General features: G+C 45.5%; 1 protein-coding gene and 1 long non-coding RNA gene across 2 annotated transcripts in view; one reads left to right on the top strand and one right to left on the bottom strand.

Annotated features, from left to right (window-relative positions):
- SMIM14 (small integral membrane protein 14) overlaps positions 1–20,605 on the bottom strand; it is a 100,317-nt gene that overhangs the window by 77,687 nt on the left and 2,025 nt on the right. The window lies entirely within an intron of this gene.
- Positions 2,874–11,889, top strand: LOC119854948. Its single transcript, XR_005292696.2, has 4 exons — positions 2,874–2,935; positions 8,427–8,638; positions 9,262–9,408; positions 9,558–11,889. It is a non-coding gene; the product is annotated as an uncharacterized LOC119854948 (long non-coding RNA).

Genomic DNA, 20,605 nt, shown 5'->3' with positions numbered 1-20,605 from the left:
CAATATGTGTACAGTTAGTGATACACACAAGAAAAGCAACTACTTTAAGGCTTCTCAATTTTCAGGATCTAGCATTGGCTAAGCAATCCATGGCTTGATGTCCCTTTTCATAAATGGAACCAGAGGAAGATGCATATAATAAACTGATTACACAGAGAGACTCCCACACACACACACACTGAGAACTAGTGGAGAATTCACATTTCCATCCCAGCAACCTGTCTTTTCACTCTAGCTTGGGATCTTATTAATCACAAAGCTTGTGCTGCATATAAGAGTGTATCCCCCCAAATGTGTGAGTTTAGCAACACTGAAGTGAAAGTGGGTGGAGAAGCCACAGATGACCCACTCCTTCCAGCCCTCTGGAGACAATAGACTGCTGTCTGACAGACAGCCCAATCATTAACTAGTACTCCTGGGGGAATACTGCACCAAAAATTAAAAATTCTGCAACAAAAATTAAAAATTCTGCACACAATTTTATAAAATTCTGCAAAATTCTGCATATTTTATTTGTCAAAATAACACAATATAATCACACCAGTTTCAATTATTTTTGGTCATTTATTTCAAAATACCTATCAGCAAGTATGTCTGGAACAATAAAGACAACAAAAAAGATTCAGAAAATGTTTTTTGACAAATAGATTCCTTACTAGGCATATTAATACAGAACTCTGAGTAATAATTAATTTAAACTGCAATACAGAAATGTATTTCCTGCACCCCCAGAAGCAGTGCAAAGGCTAGAGGGAGTCAGGGGTAATGGAGGAGCTGAGGGAGAGGGAAATAATTGCTGGGAAGAAGCCTGGGTGTGAATTTGGAGGGTTGTTGGGTATGGGTGGGGAAAGTATGGAACAGGTGTTCTGCGGGGAGCTTCCCCCATGCAGACCCTGGCTGACCCCAGCCTCTCCCATTCAGTCAGGCACAAGTGTCCCTCCACCCCCACTCAGACATTCACTCTCCCCATCCCCATGTGTCCTTACACCACGTGTCCCTCCACCTCCACTCAGACTCCCACTCCCCCATCCCCATGTGGCTCTGCACCCCCTCCCCTGACCCTACGTGTTTCTGTACCCCCACTCAGCCACCCTGTCCCTATGTGGCCCTACACCCCTCCCCCATCACGATGTGGCCCCGCACCTCCCTCCCTCCCGCCTGGGGCCCTGCACCTCTACTCCCATTCAGCCCCTGCCCCAGTCAGTCCTCCCCCTCTAGCCCTTATGAGCCCCTGTCTGATCCCCCAGCACCCCACGCTGTCTGTGTCCCCATAACCCCTGTCTCCTGACCTGGTCTGACAGGTGCTGTGGAGAAGGCTCTGCAGGCTTTCTCTCTTCCCTAGCTGGCTGGGAGCAGCTGCTATGTTCTATTGCCACAGTACCCACTGGTGGGCAAAAGGAGGAACTACAGAAGATATTTGCTGCTGGGATCTACTGCTCTGTTCTATCGCCACAGCACCCTCTAGTGGGCAAAAGGCAAAACTGCAGCAACTTTTCAGCAGAAGCTTTTTTCTGAGCAAAAAATTAGAAGTATTCATGGCTCATTAATTATGCACACACGCAGTGGCGGAAAATTCCCCCAGGAGTAACTAGCATTGTATACTGCATAAGACAGACCATCCCTCCCCATCACAGTGACACTGATACCAAGCTGAAGTAAATAAATTCAAAAATATGAGATATCCAGTAAGTATAATGGGCCTGTTGCAATCATTGGGCCTACAAATTTACCATAATTTACAAGTTTACTGTAAAAAGCTATGATTTAGTTAGGGGTATTTTTAGTAAAAGTCATTAATACATAAATAAACAAAGTCACTGCCTGTGCCTGTCCATGACTTTTACTAAAAACACCCCTAACTAAATCTTAGGGGTGGGAGGGTGCTCCCACAGATGCTGCTGCTCTGGGGGTGGGGCCGCTGTGGAGCCCCACCACTGCTGAGGGGATGCTCTGGGGTCCTGCCGACGCTGCTTCTGGGGGGTGGGAGGCTCGGGGTCCTGTCGCTGCTGCTGCTCCAGACTAGGTGGCCTAGGGCCCTGCAGCCGCTGCTGCTCTGAGCAGGGGGAAGCACCCCACCACCACTGCTGCTCCAGGCAGGGGGCAGCACCCCTGAGTCCTGCTGCTCCTACTGCTCCAGGTAGGGGATGGCACCCCAGGACCCCACAGCCACTGCTGCTCTGGGTGGGGGGGGGTGGCCCAGGGCCCTGCCACTACGGCTGCTCTGAGCAGGGGGTGGTGCCCCACTGCCGCTGCTGCTCTGGGCAGGAGGCGGCCCGGGACCCCACCATTGCTGCTCCTGGGCAGCGCCCGGGACCAGCTGCCTGGGGCTGTCCAAGCAATGGGTGGTGCAGCTGGCCCTGGGCTGCCTCAGCTGCTCTGGTGGCCCTGGGGTTAGCCACACCGGCCGCTGTAGAAGTCACAGAGGTCCCAGAATCCATGACCTTCGTGAAAGACTCACAGCCTTATTCATAAAATTCACAATAACCTATAACCACAGATGTTGATGGAAAAAGGTACAAAAGGGAGACACAAAAACTGAATTAGTCCAAACAAAAAGGCCTACTGATAAAACTCAAAGACTGTGTTAAGCTCATGCTTGGTAAACAAGAAAAACGTGGAACCAGAAATTAGCAAACCAAAATTGGTGTGTCAGAAGCTAGGCCTAATTGGCAGACAAAATAATGAAGGGGTGGACTATTCCACCCACCATTCCCTTTGTAGGTCCATGATAGGGTGACTACCCCACACTCACCCTGCAGGGTTGAATGCAGGCCAGATGAGCTAATTAACCCATTAAGTAGCTGATTAAGGAGGTTCAGGTAGACAGGTATAGGCAGGGCCTATAAAGCCCAGGAGTTGAAAAAGAAGGGGCTACTGGGAAAAGGCATTCCCAGGGGACAGTGAGTGGAGATTGTAGTTATTCTTTGGGAAAAGGGTAAGGTTGCTAACTTTCTAACTGAAGAAAATGGAATACTTTGCCCTGCCCAACCCCTTCCCTGATGTCCCACCCCAGCCCTTTTCTGAGGCCCCACCTCCAAGCCTGCTCACTCCCCTCCTTCCATTGCTTGCTCTCCCCCACCCTTGCTCATTTTCACTGGCCTGGGGGAGAGGGTTGGGGTGCAGGGTGAGGGCTCTGGCTGGGGGTGTGGACTCCGGGGTGGGGCTGGGACACAGGAGGGGACTCCGGGCTAGGGATTTGAGTGTGGGAGGGGGGGTATGGGCTCTGGGCTTGGGGTGCAGTAACTGGAGTGGGGACAGAAATGATGGGATCAGGGTGTGGAGGGGACTAGGGGTTGGGGTGCAGGTGGGGGAGTGAGGGCTCCAGTTGGAGGTGTGGGCTTTAGGGTGAGGCTGGGGATTAGGGGTTTGGGAAGCAGGAGGGGTTTGTGGGCTGTGGCCGAGGGGTTTGGAATACAGGAGGGGACTTGGGGTTGGGGTATGGGCTCTGGGAGGAAGTTTGGGTGTTGGAGGGGGTTCTGAGCTGGGGCAGAGGGTTGGGGTATGGGAGGGGGTTTGGGGTCCAGGCTCCAGGTGGTGCTGATCTCTGGAGGCCTCAGGATTTCTCAGGGATAGAGGAAGTCCGCACAGCTCCCAGGAAGTGGTTATATGTCCCTGTGGCTCCTAGGCAGAGGGGGAGCTGGGAGCTATGGTTCCCAGCCAATAGGAGCTGCAGAGTCAGTACTTGGAGCGGTGTTTGCAGGCAAGGGCAGCACACAGAGCTCCCCTGGCCACCCCTAAATATAGCTGCCAGAGGGACATGCCAGCCACTTCCTGGGAGCCATGCAGAGCTGGGCACAGAGCCTCCTAGCTCTGCGCTAGCCAGACTTTTAGTGGCCCGTTCAGCTGTGCTGACTGGAGCCCCCAGGGACTGGGCATTCCACCTAAAAAAACCAGACACCTGGCAACCCTAAAAGAGGGAGGAGGCTTAGGGAATTGGTAGGCCCAGGAAGAAAAAGGGACCTAGCAATATGAAGAAGCTCAGGGACAGAGCAGTGAGGCCAGAGAGAGAAATCCCAGACTGCTGAGCTGAGGGTCCCTGGACTAGAACCAGAAGAAGAGGGCAGGCCTGGGTTTCCCTACCAGCCACCAGATGAGAGGCACTGAGGAAGTGAGCGAGAGGACTGCCTAGGACTATTGAGTAGCTAAACCCCTTTGGAAGAGGGGAACGCAGATAGTGACATGGCTGGAGGGCTGAGTCACGAAGAGGATGCTGTGGTTCCTGATGCTGCGAGAGAGGCTTTAGGAGTAGGGGTGGCAGGTTTGTAGAAATTTTGGTGATGCCCAATACCTGCCCCCCCAAACTCTGCCCCCCACCTGCCTAAGGCTCTGGGAGGGAGTTTGGGTGGGGGGAGGAGGTCTGGGGTGCAGGCTCTGGGAGGGAGTTTGGGGGTGTGTGGGAAGGGGGAGGGAGTGCAGGCTGTGGGAGGGAGTTTGGGGATCAGAGGGGGTGCAGGGGTGGGGCTGGGGATGAAGGGCTTGGGAGGAGGCTCAGCGTTAGGGCAGAGGGTGGGGTGTGGGTTCATGATGCAGGAGGGGGCTCAGGATTAGGGCAGAGGGTAGAGGTGAGGGCTCTGGGGTAGGGCTGAGGAGTTTGGGGGGCAGGCAGGCTGCCAGACAGGAGGACTTCCCCCCCTCCCCCCAGCCCTCTCCCTGCTAGCAGCAGTGAGCTCTGGGGGAGGGGCTCCCCGGCAGCACACTAATTCCACATCACTGCATGTGCTCCTAGGGCCTCTCTCAGATCCAGGAAGCCCCCTTGCCTCCCCTGTGGTGGATGCTGGGGAGGGCTGCCATCACATATGCACCTCCTCCCCTGCTGCTGCCCCTCACTGGGGATGGGACTACCCATTGCCCAGCATGGGGCAGGAGCAGTGACTTTGGGCAGGGGGGTCCCTTGTGGAGGGTCCTGCTGGAAAATGTAAGGGTCAGAGGTGGAAGGGCAGCCTGCCCCCCCCCACTAGTGGATGGGGGCACTAGGACCCTGTGGCAACAGTTCATACCGGGAGCCAGAAGAGCAGAGTCAGCATGGAGCTGCAGGGGAGAGGCAGGGAGGCTCTGGGACCCAGGAGAGGTGCACAGGGGCAGCAAGTGGGGTCCAGGGGACACTTGGGGGAGCAGCAGGCAGGGCAGGAGAGAGACCTGGCCCCAAACATTGGTAGAGCCTGGGCCCTGATCATTGCTGGAGGCCAGGCACACGGGGCCATACAACTCGCTGCCCCTGTTTAGGAGGACAGCAGAGATAATGACAGCATGCAAACTGTGGACTGGAGGTGAGGGGATATTGGCCTCAAGCTAATCCTCTGAGTACTAGGAGGAGGCACCAATTCAGTGGTGAATGTTGAGGGTCCTTAAAGAAAGACTTTTGAGGAGAAAAATTGGCTATTGGAGCAAACTTCACTATCATGGCCATGGCTGCCACCCCACTGTCTCCTGAGAGGGCCTTCATCACCCTGAGAGATGTCCTGAGCAGACTGGGCCAGAGAGGGACCCAAACGACATCACAACCTTTACAGATGTTCCAGCTGAATCCCAGACACCATCTGGGATGAAACAGGATTGGACTTTAACAGCAGCAGCAACTCTAGCCCATATCAAAGAATGTTCTTTAATTTCACCTAAAAGGACAATTACTCTCTTTAGTGCCATCTAAAAGACTGTCAAATTTTTTTCTTCAGCTAAAGGGAACAAGGAATGTTGTTAAAATGAGAGCCTTATTTAATATTTTAGATTTTAAATGCTTTAACTATTTCCTTATCTGTATCTTTTAATAAACATCACATGGATTTTTAATGGTGTTTGCACCATGGTACTGAGTAGGCTGAGGTCTCTGTATAACAAATCCGGGACCTTATTTAACGCTGTTTAATGTTGGACAGTGATGGGTTGTTAACACTATTGGCACATATATTACATCTAAAGGAATAAAACAGGCCTTATGCATATATAAATGAGTAAATAAAACATCGGAAATTCAGTTATTGTTGGCTTTGCAGTATGTTTGTTGATCAGTAAAATTTTTCCTATTTCAAAAGAAAATATTTAATATTAGAAAAGAGTATTGTAATCATACTGCCAACTATAACTGAAATCTTAAATCATTTATTTGCATGACAATTACAAGAAACTTGAAAATTTAAAATGTCAAACTTTATCAGGAGCTCAGTTATCACAGCATTATAGATAGAACTAATATTTATTTGTAAGGGGACTGTTGGCTCCTTACTAAAACTTAGTGGGTGGGTTTGGTTGGATAGCTCCCAGTACCAAAAAAGGGGGAAGGGTTGATAGTCCCCAGGGACAATGGGGCAAGGCCAAAGCTCCAGGTCAGCCTGATTGGCAGGCTAATGAGGAAGTGAGGAGGTCAAGGGTCCCATTGTCTGTGTGAGCTGGAACTGCCTGGGCCAGAGCAGGGCCAAATTAAGGAGAGAGTACGAGCCTGAGCTGAGGTGCAGAGCTACGCTGGCCAGACGATCAGCCCAGGGGGCTGGAAGTAGAGCTCCAGCAGCAGCGCTGGGGCTGGAGATGGGTGCAGTTAGCAGCTGGGAAGAGCGAAGGGGAACCCTGGGGAGAGGGGCCCAATGTAGGGAGATGCTCCCAGGCGGGAGGCCAGACTTGGGTGGAATGGATTATGACCCTGATGGGGGCCAACGCTGGAAAGGGTCCTACCACCTGGAGTCTGAGGGTGTATGTCCAGAGCCTGAGCAAGTGCCTGAGCCATGGCATTCCTGCAGCACAGCCAGGGCCTGAGAAGGAGGCCTGGGACATGAGGGACAGACTAGGAACTTCCCTTATATTCCAGAAACTGCTGTTTGTGATAACCCTGCTCTGTCGCACAGGGATATGTATTTCTTTAACCTTTTCCAATTTTTTCCTTATTTTTAAATGGATTTCTGTTTAATAAATTATATTTGCTTGAACCATATGCAATGATCAGTGTGTCAGTGAAGCTTCTAGAGTGCAGAGAGTACCCTGAAGTGAGGACACACTAGCCCCTCTCCTAAGTGACTGTAAGATTGGGACCAGGATTCCTGGGGGCTTGAAACCCAACCTTGCCGGGGTTATGAGGACTGCCACACAGGAGAGTGGAAGTTAACTCCTTGAGGTCAGGCAGGCATCTGGGTAAAGGGAGTGGAAGCAAGGACTCGGATCCTTTGACTAGCCAGTTTCACCAGGGTAGTGTATAAGCCAGGAAAGTTTCTCCAAATAGTGGGACCATTCCCCTGCTTACATAATGAACTCCTGGGGGAATTGTGCATCACTGCATGTGCGCAGAATTCATGGCCCCCATAGATTTCTTTGCTTATCTGCAGAAAAACGACTTCTGACAGAAGTTGCAAGAGTGGTCATGCACCCATGCCCTAGCAGTGCAGACAGGTCTGTTTGAGCAGCTGGCAGAGATGTAAATCATGGCCGGGGTGGGGTGGGTAGTCATGAGAGATGAGAGAGAGACACTCTATCCCTCTTGCTCACTATTGCAGCACACTTGGCATGGAGGGGCAGGGCTTTAGGGTATTTCTGAAAATGTAGTCACAGGTCAGGCTCTATTCCTGCTGGTAAAGGAGAATGTAGCAGCCTGCCTGCTTAGTGAATTGTTCCCATTGTTCTTAGTGAATTCCCCTAAGAGTATAAAACAGGTGTAAAAAATTTAAGGCTCCTTTACATTGCCAGAGTGGTGGAAAGGAGCCTTATTGTACAGGACAGTATGGCCTTATAAATGCTTATGGTGCTCTAGTGATTAGAACTGGTCTAAATTTTTGGACTGACAATTTCCTAACAAAATGTGCTCCATGAACTGTTTACTACTGACCTTTTTGGAGATGGTCAGTAGCCAGTATAAATTGTGAGTTTGAATCCCCAGCCATCACTTGCTCTTCAGTTGCTTGTGAATATGACTGAGCATATGACTGCATGTATTTGTTGACTAATAATTAGAAGTAAAGGGTCAATACTAGCTATATTACTATTGGACAGAAGGGGGTTGATTTCCTCCAATGCTCCTCGCTCCCATTCTCCATCCATTGTATTGTAGTTTAAATAAATTACTAAAATTTAAACTAGCTGGATTATATTGCATTATTTTGACAAAAATGCAGAATTTTAAAATATTGTATGTATTTAATTCTTTGGCACAGAATTCCCACAGGAGTAATAATGATAGGACTTGGTCTTAACACCAGACTTGTAATATTGTTTTAAAGTGAAATTTATAAATTCTATTTGTGATCTCTAATTGTGTCCCTAATTAACGCCTACAATTTGGCCTGCCATGGATGAGACAGTTACTTGCTCCTCCCTATTCTCTCTCCTCAAACAAAAGCAAACATGTTCCTAATCTTTATTTCCAGTTCTTTCATGGCTCCTCCCCTCTCTTCAAGTAACTGTTAAATCTGTTATTGGATTAGTAATCTCCTTTCATGCCTCTTTTTCAGGATCCTGAGATTACGAGGATAACATATGCAACAACACTATAAGAACAAGGATTTTTCTTGCTAGAGAAAAGGTGTTTAAGAGAGGATACGTTAGAAGCCTTCAGGATATACAAGGGATACCATGAGAACATGTGGATAAGATATTTGAACGGAAGCGGTGATAAACCAAAGGACTCAGGAAGAAAGTGGTCAGAGACATGGCCTAAAAATAAGTAAACTATATTTGAAAAGAGCTTTGTTTGAGACAGCTTTAATACAGAGGGTTGTAAATTTTACCTTCACAGGTCAGAGAAGTTGAAACAACTCAGTCTAGTTCCTCTTTCAACACTAATACTTTAAAGAAAATATCTGGCCACAAGGTGGCTGACATTTTAATCAATGCTTTTGTCACATCAAGAACTAACAATTGTAATTTTTGTCTGTAGGTCTATAGACACCATTCTAAATGTATTCTTAATATAGTATTAGAACAAAAACCAGTAATCCTGTAGTCAAATTCTGAATTCTTGGCTCAGGTTGTTTTGTTTTTTGAGACAATACTCCCATTAATTTCAACAAGAGTTTTGCCTGAGAGAAAATTCATGATTATATTACTAAGTTTTAGCCAACACAATAAGATCAATGGAGAGTTTTTATACAGGACTATCCTATTTTCCAAAATGCAGATCTACGCTGCTATTAACATACATAAATGTAATCAGTGTTCCCAACAAATTTTTTTAGATTCCTCCATCTCGCTTTCAGGATGAGACCATCTTAATGCAAGCAACAAGGTCCAAGACTTTACTAATTTATAATAAAAATATAATTTCATTTTTGTAAATTTACATTGCAGACCTAAGTTTTACTTGATCTTACAAAAGATCTACACCAGATGAAGATGTGATTCCTACCATCACAGATAATTGCCTTTTCAGCAAGATGGCTGCCACTAGAAACCAGCTCAGAAATGCCAGCTGTAATTTAAAATTAAATTACAGTGGTAAGTGCTTCTGAAATTTTAAAACTGATTACAAGATTAGTAGACTGAACAAAATGAGTACACTTATAGATTTTTTAAAGTATTTTTTAAGGAAAATTCTAAATTAGGACTCTTGCAACATCTTTAATTCAGATCTTTGTGTATTACAGGATATAGAATCTCGTAGAGGGTTTCACAACATTAGATGTTCGATCCCCTGGAATACACTGGCTTTTCCTTCAATTCACTTGAGAATCCCACTGTGTGAAGTCTACCTGCACATTCACATCCATATACCATGTTGTCCATTACTATTTGTATTGAACTTATTTATGCCTTTAAATTATAACTCTTTGCTGGGGGAAATTTTTTGCTGTTGCATACACAGTGCCTTACATCTCTTAATATATACCTATGGCTCTCCTTTAAGTTTAAGGAATAGAAATCTTTGTTTTAGCTGCTGATGGACCAGGGATCTAGTTCCAGTGTTGTGTGAATGTGATTGCATCTATTGTCTGAAAACAGATTCTTTACTCCGGATTTCTATGCAGATCTACCAATGCTCTTCAATTCTGAACTATAGCATCCTTTGCTATTCCAGTCCCACCTCCATATTCTTATTCTACAGCATTCTGTAATGTACCCTAGCTTCAACCCCAACCAGTTCATCCAAAATACTGCTGCCAAAACAACTTTTTCCATTGTGTCACTCCCCTCTGAGAGACATCACGGGATACCCACTGCACATTAAATTCTAACTTCTAGTCTTCAAGGATATGGCACAATGCCTAACTACATTTATGATTTGTGGGTCTTTTGCACATCACTCCCACAATAACTGATTTCAGCCTTGATATCCCTTTTCTTACAAAGGTCTTTGTCTTCTTTCAGGTTGTCTCTTGTGCCCAAATACTGCCCTCCAAACCTGTTGGCTAAGTTACCTCCCTCATTTCATTTCAATTTCTCCTAAAAAATCACTTCATCCATTTTGCCTATGATGGATGAGGGGGAGGAAAGGTAAACAAAAACCAACAGAACGATTAAGATGTGTATTTGCCTGACTTCTTCTTAGCGGATGCGCAATGTGCCTCATGTGACCAGGATTCATCACTGAATCTGGTCTGCTAGTTGGATCATTAGCACCCCCAGCTTGGGCCAGGTACTGATAGGGAGTGCAATGTGAACACTGATCTATGCCCCCCCCCCGTGCCTGACGGAATAGCCATATCATATAATTCTCATTCTTGTCCTTCCCTCCCCTCCTCTCTTATTACCCTGTTTCCTGTTGACCAGGGACAATGTCTTTACTTGCTTTGTAAGGCAGACAGCACACTTCAGGGCAATTGGAAAATACAAAGTTATTTTTAAACAGAGAAGTAATGTGATGTAGTGGAACAATCACAAAGCAAAGAGCCAGATATTCCTTATTTCTAACCCTGGCTCTGTTGCTGACTTGGCATGTGACATTTGGCAAATCATTTGGGGCCTAATCATGTGATTGTTGAACATCTTCAATTCCAGGCTTTGCAAAACTAGGCTCTTAGCTTTCTGGTGTGCAGAAGCAGCACCAGCAAGGGGAAGAGGACATATGCAACATCATTAACAGGGCAAGACAGCAAAACAGAGCACCCCTAAGGACTTATTGTGAGAGAAAGGGATGTCTCAAGAGATATATCTTGTGACTTCACATGCTTTAGTAAAAGGAACAGGGATTGTCAGAGTACAGTGCTTTCAAGTCACACCCCCAATGCATCCTACTGGATTCTACCAAAGGATGCAAGAAGAGGTTAAAATGAGATCAACACCTATATATCCCATAGGGAGATGGTAATAATTTCATTAAACATCACAAGGCTTTGAAAATGTAATACTATAAGTTTTTTAAATTTTAGATGATACTAGCAATGCAGAAAATACTTAGCTAACGGGGTGAATGTTTCCAAATGATATGTAATGAAGTACCAATGGATTATGGTGAATTTATGTTTTGTTATAATGGCCAAATCCTCACTTCTCTCCCATCATTACTTCAGTATCTACATAATTTTTAGTTCTTTCAGGCCCTGAAATGTATCATTAATATTTTAAGTTTGCTTTGACTTCTTAAAGGATGCCTAAGAAGGCACCTGTCTTTTTTTTTTTGTCATATTGCTGGTAGAAGTCAATATCCATAATTTCTGTTACAATGGTAGGAGTCACTTTCTATCCCCCACAAATGGTAGGAAAATAAACCTTTAAGAAAACAATAATGCTGCTTGATATTGTTGGTTTTCATGTGTAACAGATTGATTTAGAAACTAAAGGCAGGGAGGTAGCCAAATGATGAAAGATCTAGATGAGAGCAGCATTTTCTAATGAAAACTTGCAGTTAGGCTCAACATGTAAATAGCAGCAGTGTGCTATTATTATTCATCCTAATAAACTTCTTTGCATAAAGATTATTTATCATTTGCAGTTTAAGTTGCAGGTTGTTATCTGGTGTAAACTTTGACTGACTAATCTCTTGTGTAACTAGACTCAGTTGAATTACACCAGGTGAATTTGGCTCATCATACAAATATGATTAGTGTACCAATTGATCTGAATATATAATCAAGCTAGTAAGGACAGGAAAGAGATACAATTTAGAATAAGTGTAGCTGGTAGTACTGTATGGTACACCTCCATATAGTGAAAATCAAATAATCCCTTTTTCTTTTGATTTTTCTCTGACTGACTGCAAAACTCCTATAGTTCTCTCCGAATAGTCTCACAAGACAGATCGGATGACGTGGTAGTAGCAGGGCTACTTTAGCTCCGTCAATAGAAGGCTCTACGTATTTTACATGAGCAGGCACATCTGACATATTCCATCCAGTAGAGTGCAGTGTTACACTTGTACAACCAATTTTTGTGATTAAAGCTAATACTCTATTGACTCTAGATCTTTGAATCACATGAGTCACAAAGTTGCCAACTTGATTAAGATTTATCTGAAACAGAAGCTGCCATAGGAGGAACTCCATTTGATAGACTTGACTGCATGAAGAACAGAAGTACTTGTGGCACCGTAGCCACTAACAAATTTTATTAGAGCATAAGCTTTTGTGGGCTACTGTCCACTTCACTGGATGCATAGAATGGAACATATAGTAAGGAGAGGTGTGTGCGCGCATGCACGCGCGTGCGCGCACACACACTCACACAGAAGGTGGAAGTTGCCATAGAAACTGTAAAAGGCTAATTAATTAAGATTAGCTATTCTCAGCAGGAGAAAAACCTTTTGTAGCAATAATCAAGATGGCCCATTTAGACAGTTGACAAGAAGGTGTGAGGATACTTAACATAGGAAAATAGATTCAATATGTGTAATGACCCAGCCGTTCCCAGTCTCTCTTCAAACCCAAGTTAATGGTATCTAGTTTGCACATTAATTCAAGCTCAGCAGTTTCTCATTGGAGTCTGTTTTTGAAGCTTTTCTGTTGCAAAATTGCCACCCTTAAACCTTTTACTGAGTGGCCAGAGAGGCTGAAGTGTTCTCCTACATTTTTTTGAATGTTACGATTCATAGAATCATAGAATCATAGAATATCAGGGTTGGAAGGGACCCCAGAAGGTCATCTAGTCCAAACCCCCTGCTCAAAGCAGGACCAAGTCCCAGTTAAATCATCCTAGCCAGGGCTTTGTCAAGCCTGACCTTAAAAACCTCTAAGGAAGGAGATTCTACCACCTCCCTAGGTAACGCATTCCAGTGTTTCACCACCCTCTTAGTGAAAAAGTTTTTCCTAATATCCAATCTAAACCTCCCCCATTGCAACTTGAGACCATTACTCCTCATTCTGTCATCTGCTACCATTGAGAACAGTCTAGAGCCATCCTCTTTGAAACCCCCTTTCAGGTAGTTGAAAGCAGCTATCAAATCCCCCCTCATTCTTCTCTTCTGCAGACTAAACAATCCCAGCTCCCTCAGCCTCTCCTCATAAGTCATGTGCTCTAGACCCCTAATCATTTTTGTTGCCCTTCGCTGTACTCTTTCCAATTTATCCACATCCTTCTTGTAGTGTGGGGCCCAAAACTGGACACAGTACTCCAGATGAGGCCTCACCAGTGTCGAATAGAGGGGAACGATCACGTCCCTCGATCTGCTCGCTATGCCCCTACTTATACATCCCAAAATGCCATTGGCCTTCTTGGCAACAAGGGCACACTGCTGACTCATATCCAGCTTCTCGTCCACTGTCACCCCTAGGTCCTTTTCCGCAGAACTGCTGCCGAGCCATTCGGTCCCTAGTCTGTAGCGGTGCATTGGATTCTTCCATCCTAAGTGCAGGACCCTGCACTTATCCTTATTGAACCTCATTAGATTTCTTTTGGCCCAATCTTCCAATTTGTCTAGGTCCTTCTGTATCCTATCCCTCCCCTCCAGCGTATCTACCACTCCTCCCAGTTTAGTATCATCCGCAAATTTGTTGAGAGTGCAATCCACACCATCCTCCAGATCATTTATGAAGATATTGAACAAAACGGGCCCCAGGACCGACCCCTGGGGCACTCCACTTGACACCGGCTGCCAACTAGACATGGAGCCATTGATCACTACCCGTTGAGCCCGACAATCTAGCCAGCTTTCTACCCACCTTATAGTGCATTCATCCAGCCCATACTTCCTTAACTTGCTGACAAGAATGCTGTGGGAGACCGTGTCAAAAGCTTTGCTAAAGTCAAGAAACAATACATCCACTGCTTTCCCTTCATCCACAGAACCAGTAATCTCATCATAAAAGGCGATTAGATTAGTCAGGCATGACCTTCCCTTGGTGAATCCATGCTGACTGTTCCTGATCACTTTCCTCTCCTCTAAGTGCTTCAGGATTGATTCTTTGAGGACCTGCTCCATGATTTTTCCAGGGACTGAGGTGAGGCTGACCGGCCTGTAGTTCCCAGGATCCTCCTTCTTCCCTTTTTTAAAGATGGGCACTACATTAGCCTTTTTCCAGTCATCCGGGACTTCCCCCGTTCGCCACGAGTTTTCAAAGATAATGGCCAAGGGCTCTGCAATCACAGCCGCCAATTCCCTCAGCACTCTCGGATGCAATTCGTCCGGCCCCATGGACTTGTGCACGTCCAGCTTTTCTAAATAGTCCCTAACCACCTCTATCTCTACAGAGGGCTGGCCATCTCTTCCCCATTTTGTGATGCCCAGCACAGCAGTCTGGGAGCTGACCTTGTTAGTGAAAACAGAGGCAAAAAAAGCATTGAGTACATTAGCTTTTTCCACATCCTCTGTCACTAGCTTGCCTCCCTCATTCAGTAAGGGGCCCACACTTTCCTTGGCTTTCTTCTTGTTGCCAACATACCTGAAGAAACCCTTCTTGTTACTCTTGACATCTCTTGCTAGCTGCAGCTCCAGGTGCGATTTGGCCCTCCTGATATCTTTCCTACATGCCCGAGCAATATTTTTATACTCTTCCCTGGTCATATGTCAACCTTCCACTTCTTGTAAGCTTCTTTTTTATGTTTAAGATCCGCTAGGATTTCACCATTAAGCCAAGCTGGTCGCCTGCCATATTTACTATTCTTTCGACTCATCGGGATGGTTTGTCCCTGTAACCTCAACAGGGATTCCTTGAAATACAGCCAGCTCTCATGGACTCCCTTCCCTTTCATGTTAGTCCCCCAGGGGATCCTGGCCATCTGTTCCCTGAGGGAGTCAAAGTCTGCTTTCCTGAAGTCCAGGGTCCGTATCCTGCTGCTTACCTTTCTTCCCTGCGTCAGGATCCTGAACTCAACCAACTCATGGTCACTGCCTCCCAGATTCCCATCCACTTTTGCTTCCCCCACTAATTCTACCCGGTTTGTGAGCAGCAGGTCAAGAAAAGCGCTCCCCCTAGTTGGCTCCCCTAGCACTTGCACCAGGAAATTGTCCCCTACGCTTTCCAAAAACTTCCTGGATTCCTGATGTCAGATTTGTGTCCATTTAGTCTTTTGCATAGATTGTCCGGTTTGGCAAATGTACATGGCAGAGGGACTTTGCTGGTACATGATGGCATATATCACATTGGTAGATGTGCAGGTGAATGAGCCCCTGATTGAGTGGCTAATGTGATTAGGTCCTATGATGGTGTCACTTGAATAAATATGTGGACAGAGTTGGCATTGGGCTTTGTTGCAAGGATAGGTTCCTGGGTTAGTGTGTGTGTTGTGTGGTTGCTGGAGAATATTTGCTTCAGGTTGGGGGCTGTCTGTAAGCAAGGACTGGTCTGTCTCCCAAGATCTGTGAGAGCAAGGGATCATTTTTCAGGATAGGTTGTAGATCTTTGATGTGCTGGAGAGGTTTTAGATGGGGGCTGAAGGTGACAGCTAGTGGCGTTCTATTATTTTCTTTGTTGGGCTGTCCTGTAGTAGGTGACTTCTGGGTACTCTTCTGGCTCTGTCAATCTGTTTCTTCACTTCAGCAGGTGGGTACTGTAGTTTTAAGAATGCTTGAGGGAGATCTGCATGGTTATTGTAAATTACTATTTTTACAGTACCCAAAAATGTGCTAGAGACGTTTTACACACAAATAAGAAGGCAGCCTCTGGCCTGAAGAGCTTAATATATATAAAAAAGAGAAGATGAGGGATAATAAAAAGAGAGGGAAAGGATGGGGGATAAGGATTATAAAGAAGAGCTTGAGGATTCTGCACCATCTTGGATTTTGTGGTCTTTGTTTTTAATAAAGACTTTTAAATAACTTTTGATATAAAATGAACATACCATGTGTATAAAAGCCCTACTGCAGCTAGTAATACTATTCCATCTCTGGGAGTAGATGAAGCTAACAAAACAAAAATCAAAACCATGGCTAGATTTACATTGGGGAGTACCAGATACTTGCATCAGCAAAACACTTAGTGTGGATGCAGCTAATGCTGCTAAGCTGTGCTTTTGCCAGTATAGTTTATTCCAGCTTCCCCCTCCACAAGTGAAATAAACTATACTGTCAAAAACACAGTTTTACATGTATAACTGTGTTTACAGTGCCAGCACAGCCATGTCAGTCACAAGTCACGCCCCTGAACAACATAGCTATGCTGGCAAAAATTTGTAGCCTAGACCTGTTCTAGGTCTTTAGTAAAAGGAAGAAGTATTGACTCTTTAATGAAGTGTGTGAAGTCACAGTATGTATCTCTTGAGGTATCCCTCCCTCTTAAAGAAGTCTGTCAACAAAACTAGGGAAGACAGGATTTCATATTCCTGATATTTCTAAGCTAAAAAGCAAGGGGGGGGGGAGAATTGTCAGGCCTCACTATATATCATAAAGAAGCAAAAGAGGGCAAACAGAATTTTTAAAATAAATCCTTTGAAGGTCACCTTTACTTAACACTTAATCCCTAAAGTGTTAGAAGGAAGTGAAGAAATGTTAAACTGTTTTCAACAACTCTGTACTAGTGAGATTAGAAAAGTGGAAATAACATTTTAAGGGCTAATCTTGCAAAGGAATACATGTAGATGGCCCTCAAACCCACTGACTTGTGAGTGGACATCCATGCAGACTCTGCTGGAAAACTGAGTCCTTAATAACCCAATCCTGCAAACATTTATTCATGTGTTTAACTTTATATCCAATGAGACTACTCATGTATTTGAAATTAAGCATGTGCACAAGCATTTGTAGGATCAGAGCCTAATGTTGCACACTGGAAAGTTGGTATAAAAATGCATTTTTTCATGTTCTGAACCCAAGGAACAACTTGAATAATTCTAATTAACCCCAAGAAGTCATAATAGCAAAATTCCCATTAATCTGAATAGAATAAAATGGGTAGTCAGAAAAGCCATAATTTAATCCTACAAATTCCCCTCTTGCATTAACCTTACCACAACCAAACCTTCAGAATGCCACTAAATTCAGCATCTTTATTCTTTTCCTTTTTCCCCTTTAAGAGAACTGAGAGAGGGAACAGGAAAAGGATATGGTGAGTCTGGATTCAGAGTAGCAGCCCTGTTAGTCTGTATTCGCAAAAAGAAAAGGAGTACTTGTGGCACCTGAGAGACTAACAAATTTATTAGAGCATAAGCTTTCGTGAGCTACAGCTCACTTCATCGGATGCATTTGGTGGAAAAAACAGAGGAGAGATTTATATACACACACACACACACAGAGAACATGAAACAATGGGTTTATCATACACACTGTAAGGAGAGTGATCACTTAAGATAAGCCATCACCAACAGCAGGGGGGGGAAGGAGGAAAACCTTTCATGGTGACAAGCAGGTAGGCTAATTCCAGCAGTTAACAAGAATATCAGAGGAACAGTGGGGGGTGGGGTGGGAGGGAGAAATACCATGGGGAAATAGTTTTACTTTGTGTAATGACTCATCCATTCCCAGTCTCTATTCAAGCCTAAGTTAATTGTATCCAGTTTGCAAATTAATTCCAATTCAGCAGTCTCTCCTTGGAGTCTGTTTTTGAAGCTTTTTTGTTGAAGTATAGCCACTCTTAGGTCTGTGATCGAGTGACCAGAGAGATTGAAGTGTTCTCCAACTGGTTTTTGAATGTTATAATTCTTGATGTCTGATTTGTGTCCATTCATTCTTTTACGTAGAGACTGTCCAGTTTGGCCAATGTACATGGCAGAGGGGCATTGCTGGCACATGATGGCATATATCACATTGGTAGATGCGCAGGTGAACGAGCCTCTGATAGTGTGGCTGATGTGATTAGGCCCTATGATGGTATCCCCTGAATAGATATGTGGACAGAGTTGGCAACGGGCTTTGTTGCAAGGATAGGTTCCTGGGTTAGTGGTTCTGTTGTGTGGTGTGTGGTTGCTGGTGAGTATTTGCTTCAGATTGGGGGGCTGTCTGTAAGCAAGGACTGGTCTGTCTCCCAAGATCTGAGAGAGCGATGGCTCGTCCTTCAGGATAGGTTGTAGATCCTTGATGATGCGTTGGAGAGGTTTTAGTTGGGGGCTGAAGGTGATGGCTAGTGGCGTTCTGTTGTTTTCTTTGTTGGGCCTGTCCTGTAGTAGGTGACTTCTGGGTACTCTTCTGGCTCTGTCAATCTGTTTCTTCACTTCAGCAGGTGGGTATTGTAGTTGTAGGAATGCATGATAGAGATCTTGTAGGTGTTTGTCTCTGTCTGAGGGGTTGGAGCAAATGCAGTTATATCGTAGCGCTTGGCTGTAGACAATGGATCGAGTGGTATGATCTGGATGAAAGCTAGAGGCATGTAGGTAGGAATAGCGGTCAGTAGGTTTCCGATATAGGGTGGTGTTTATTTGACCATCGCTTATTAGCACCGTAGTGTCCAGGAAGTGGATCTCTTGTGTGGACTGGTCCAGGCTGAGGTTGATGGTGGGATGGAAATTGTTGAAATCATGGTGGAATTCCTCAAGAGCCTCTTTTCCATGGGTCCAGATGATGAAGATGTCATCAATGTAGCGCAAGTAGAGGAGGGGCATTAGGGGACGAGAGCTGAGGAAGCGTTGTTCTAAGTCAGCCATAAAAATGTTGGCATACTGTGGGGCCATGCGGGTACCCATCGCAGTGCCGCTGATTTGAAGGTATACATTGTCACCAAATGTGAAATAGTTATGGGTCAGGACAAAGTCACAAAGTTCTGCCACCAGGTTAGCCGTGACAGTATCGGGGATACTGTTCCTGACGGCTTGTAGTCCATCTTTGTGTGGAATGTTGGTGTAGAGGGCTTCTACATCCATAGTGGCTAGGATGGTGTTTTTAGGAAGATCACCAATGGACTGTAGTTTCCTCAGGAAATCGGTGGTGTCTCGAAGATAGCTGGGAGTGCTGGTAACGAAGGGCCTGAGGAGGGAGTCTACATAGCCAGACAATCCTGCTGTCAGGGTGCCAATGCCTGAGATGATGGGGCGTCCAGGATTTCCAGGTTTATGGATCTTGGGTAGCAGATAGAATACCCCAGGTCGGGGCTCCAGGGGTGTGTCTGTGCGGATTTGTTCTTGTGCTTTTTCAGGGAGTTTCTTGAGCAAATGCTGTAGTTTCTTTTGGTAACTCTCAGTGGGATCAGAGGGTAATGGCTTGTAGAAAGTGGTGTTGGAGAGCTGCCTAGTAGCCTCTTGTTCATACTCCGACCTATTCATGATGACGACAGCACCTCCTTTGTCAGCCTTTTTGATTATGATGTCAGAGTTGTTTCTGAGGCTGTGGATGGCATTGTGTTCTGCATGGCTGAGGTTATGGGGTAAGCGATGCTGCTTTTCCACAATTTCAGCTCGTGCACGTCGGCGGAAGCAGTCTATGTAGAAATCCAGGCTGCTGTTTCGACCTTCAGGAGGAGTCCACCCAGAATCCTTCTTTTTGTAGTGTTGGCAGGAAGGTCTCTGTGGGTTAATATGTTGGTCAGAGGTGTGTTGGAAATATTCCTTGAGTCTGAGACGTCGAAAATAGGATTCTAGGTCACCACAGAACTGTATCATGTTCGTGGGGGTGGAGGGGCAAAAGGAGAGGCCCCGAGATAGGACCGACGTGCACGAGTTGAAATGGTGGAAAAGCAGCATTGCTTACCCCATACCATCATAGGGCCTAATCACATCAGCCACACTATCAGAGGCTCGCTCACCTGCACATCTACCAATGTGATATATGCCATCATGTGCCAGCAATGCCCCTCTGCCATGTACATTGGCCAAACTGGACAGTCTCTACGTAAAAGAATGAATGGACACAAATCAGACGTCAAGAATTACAACATTCAAAAACCAGTTGGAGAACACTTCAATCTCTCTGGTCACTCGATCACAGACCTGAGAGTGGCTATACTTCAACAAAAAAGCTTCAAAACCAGACTCCAAGGAGAGACTGCTGAATTGGAATTAATTTGCAAACTGGATACAATTAATTTAGGCTTGAATAGAGACTGGGAATGGATGAGTCATTACACAAAGTAAAACTATTTCCCCATGGTATTTCTCCCTCCCACCCCACCCCCCACTGTTCCTCTGATATTCTTGTTAACTGCTGGAATTAGCCTACCTTGCTTGTCACCATGAAAGGTTTTCCTCCTTTCCCCCCCCTGCTGCTGGTGATGGCTTATCTTAAGTGATCACTCTCCTTACAGTGTGTATGATAAACCCATTGTTTCATGTTCTCTGTGTGTGTGTATATAAATCTCTCCTCTGCTTTTTCCACCAAATGCATCCGATGAAGTGAGCTATAGCTCACGAAAGCTTATGCTCTAATAAATTTGTTAGTCTCTAAGGTGCCACGGGTACTCCT

Source organism: Dermochelys coriacea, chromosome 4, assembly GCF_009764565.3.
Source record: "Dermochelys coriacea isolate rDerCor1 chromosome 4, rDerCor1.pri.v4, whole genome shotgun sequence".
NCBI classification, from domain to species: Eukaryota; Metazoa; Chordata; order Testudines; family Dermochelyidae; genus Dermochelys; species Dermochelys coriacea.
This window is presented reverse-complemented; position numbering and strand designations above follow the sequence as displayed.